Here is a 4,005-nt window from a genome sequence, read left to right on the forward strand (position 1 = left end):
GGGATTGAACCCCGAGTGACAGGTATTGTCTGTTCATATGATCTCTGTAGGTAAAAGTTTTAATGAGGTGACAGACTTTGAGAAGAAAATTGAAGGAGTTTGACGTAATGGGCAGGCCTAGGCTTTAGCTAAGAATCCCAATAACACAGGTAACTTTCATGGTTCCTACTCCAGAGGTTTAGGTAGGCCGACAATTGCTGCCTGGACATTCAATCAGCCATTCCCACTTCTACATATGGTTACTCGGGAACTCCACAGCAGAACCCTATTCAAGATAGTCAGGGAGCCGCACCGGCGTCTGGCGGCATGCCGTCTTTTCACCGCAATTTTTACAATTGTGGAGAACCTGGATATATGAGGAGATATTGTCCCCATTCGCGCATATCTGACCCTATGCAACAGCAGACCAGAGCAGTGGTACCAACGGACAACAGTAGTAATGGCAGAGGATGTCCACAAGGTGGGCGAGGAGGAAATTAGTGAGGCCGTGGAGGCCGAGGAAATGGTAATGTAGGTAGGGGAGCAGTGTAGCCAGGCAAAGAGGTTTCCCGTCAAGATGACATGGCTCAGTTTTATGCCTTTTCGGGCAAAAAATGAGACTGAGGCGTTTGATGCAGTGATCACAAGTACTATTCTTGTATGTGACCGGATGGCTACTGTTTTGTTTGATCCGGGTTCTACTTATTCATATGTGTCATTTTAGTTTTCCTTGAGATTTGATGCGGTTTGTGATGTTCTTGATTCCCCATCCATGTTTCTACCCCAATTGGAGAGTCTATCATAGTCACCCATATATATCGTGCTTGTCCAGTCCTGTTAATGGGTTTTCAGACTTGGGCTGATTTGGTTATTTTGGATATGACTGACTTTGATATAATCTTAGGCATGACTTGGTTGTCCTCTATTATGTTGTGCTTAGTTGTAATGCTAAGTCTGTGACTCTAGAGATCCTGGGTAGGGAAAAGTTAGAGTGGGAAGGGGTGTACAAGCCTATGCCAGCTAAGGTCATATCTTTCATTCGGGCTAGGAAACCGGTAGGGCAGGGGTGTTTGGCGTATTTGTCTCATATTCGAGATATTGATGCCAAGTCTCCGTCTATTGAGTCTATTCATGTAGTGTCTAAAATCAAGGAAGTGTTTCCTACCGATTTTTCTGGTATGCCTCTGGATAGGGATATAGATTTCTGCATTGACTTGGAGTCGGGCACTCGCCCCATCTCCATTCCTCCTTATCGCATGGCCGTGGCAGAATTGAGAGAGCTTAAAGCTCAAATCCAGGATCTTCTTGATAAAGCTTTCATCCTTCCTAGTGTTTCCCCATGGGGTGCTCCTGTCTTGTTTGTTAAGAAGAAGGATGGTAGTATGAGGATGTGCATAGACTACCGACATTTGAATAAGGTCACCATTCAAAATAAGTATTTGTTGCCTCGGATAGATGATCTCTTTGACTAGTTGCAGGGTGCATCAGTTATCTCTAAAATTGACCTAAGGTCTGGTTAGTATTAGTTAAAGATTAGGCCCGAGGATGTACCCAAAATGGCATTCAAGACCCGCTATGGGCACTATAAGTTCTTAGTGATGTCGTTTGGGTTGACCAATGCGCCTGCAGCCTTTATGAGTTTGATGAATGGTGTGTTCAAACCATTCGTGGATTCTTTTGTTATAGTCTTTTATGATGACATTTTGGTTTATTCGAAGAGTAAGGAAGAACATGCCGACCATCTTCGTATTATTTTGGGTGTCCTTGGAAACAAAAGTTGTATGCAAAATTTTCCAAGTGTGAGTTCTGGTTGACTTTAGTTACCTTTTTGGGGCATGTGGTTTCAAAGTAAGGGGTAATGGTAGATCCCAAAAGATCAAAGCAGTCAAGAACTGGGTCCGGCCTAGCTCTGTGGCTGAAGTTAGGAGTTTCGTGGGGCTCGCCATCTACTATCGACGGTTTGTGAAAATAATTGTTTCTATCGCCACACATTTGACAAGGCTGACCCAAAATGAGGTGCCTTTCGATTGGTCTAACAAATGTGAAGAGAGCTTTCAAACACTCAAGACTCTTCTGACCACAACACCTATTTTGGCACTACCGATTGAAGGTAAAGATTTCATTATTTATTGTGATGCTTCACATTTGGGTTTGGGTGCTGTGTTGATAAAGGATAAGAATGTCATAGCTTATGCATCGCGGCAGCTAAATGTGCATGAGAGAAACTATCAGACCCATGACTTGGAGTTGGCAGTGGTAGTGTTTGCTCTCAAGATCTGGCGGCATTACCTTTATGGTGTCAGGTGTGAGGTATTTACTGACCATCATAGTCTACAATATTTATTCACTTAGAAGGACTTGAATCTGAGACAGTGAAAGTGGGTGGAATTACTCAAGGATTAAGATGTTACCATCCAGTAACATCCGGGTAAGGCTAATATGGTGGCAGACGCATTAAGCTGGAAAGCGATAAGTATGGGTAGTCTAGCTTGCTTAGGTGTGTCCAAGCGACCTTTGGCCAATGAGATTCAAACTTGGAGTCTAAGTTCATGCAGTTGGGAATCTCAGAGAAAGGTGGGGTGTTAGCCAAAATTGAGGTTAGGCCCACATTCATTGAGGAGATCAAGGCCAAGCAGTTTGAGGATGAGAGTTTGAATAAGCTCAGAAAAAAGATGCGGCTCTTGATGCGGGTGGTGTGCTCAGTTTTAAGGGAAGAATTTGTGTTCCCCGAGTGGATGATTTGATTCAGAAAATGTTGACAAAATCTCATGGTTCGCGGTATTCCATTCATTCGGGTGTGACCAAGATGTACCGAGATTTGAAATGACTTTATTAGTGGCCTGGCATAAAGAAAGACATAGTTGAGTTTGTGGCTAAGTGCCAAAATTGTCAGCAGGTAAAGTATGAGCACCAAAGGCTTGCAGGTTTGCTTTAGAGAATGCCAATTTCTGAATGGAAATGGGAAAGGATAGTTATGGATTTCGTGGTTGGTCTTCCCAAGACCTTGGGGAAGTTTGATTCCATGTGGGTGGTGGTTGACAGACTGACTAAGTGCCCACTTCATTCCAATCATAGTATATTATAATGTGCAACAGTTGGCTAAGGTGTATGAGATAGTGAGGTTTCATAGGGTGCCCCTTTCCATCATCTCGGACCATGGTACGCAGTTCACATCCAAGTTTTGGGGAAAATTGCATGAGGAGTTGGGCCCTCAACTCACTTTTAGCACAATCTTCACGGACAGACAGTCAGAGAGAACTATTCAAGTGTTAAAGGACATGTTGAGGGCATGTGTGATTGACTTTGGAGGGCATTGGGATACGTTTCTATCTTTGTGTGAATTTTCCTATAATAACAGTTACCACTCTAGCATTAACATGGCACCGTTCAAGGCACTTTATGGGAGGGGATGTAGATCACCCATAGGGTGGTTTGAGGCTGGAGATGTGAAACTTTTGGGGTTGATTTGGTGAAAGATGCTCAGGATACAGTGAGAAGCATCCAAGCTAAGCTTCTAGCAGCCTAGAGTCGACAGAAAAATATGCAAATCGTAAGGTAAGGGACATAACATTTCAGGCTGGTGAGCAAGTTCTTCTAAAAGTATCACCCATAAAGGGGGTGATGATATTCGGCAAGAAGGGAAAGCTTATTCCTCAATACATCGGTCTATTTGAGATTATTGACTGTGTAGGGCAAGTGGCTTATACGTAGGATTTACCGCCTAGCCTATCTGGAGTCCATCCAGTGTTTCATGTATCATGGGGATGAAGAATACAACATAAAATAAGACTTAGTTTTGTCAGACAAAGACCTTCAGTATGAGAAGGAACTAGTTTCAATTCTTGATCGCGATGTCTGGATGCTGAGGACCAAGGAGATAAAATCCGTGATAGTTCAATGGAAGCATTGTCAGGTTGAGGAATCTACTTGGGAAACCAAGAAGGAAATGCGAGACAAGTATCCCCAGATGTTCGACGATTCAGGTACTACTCTAATCTTGCCTTAGCCAATTCTCCTAGTTTATCA

The sequence above is a fragment of the Solanum tuberosum genome, unplaced genomic scaffold, assembly GCF_000226075.1.
Source record: "Solanum tuberosum cultivar DM 1-3 516 R44 unplaced genomic scaffold, SolTub_3.0 scf00042, whole genome shotgun sequence".
NCBI lineage: Eukaryota > Viridiplantae > Streptophyta > Magnoliopsida > Solanales > Solanaceae > Solanum > Solanum tuberosum.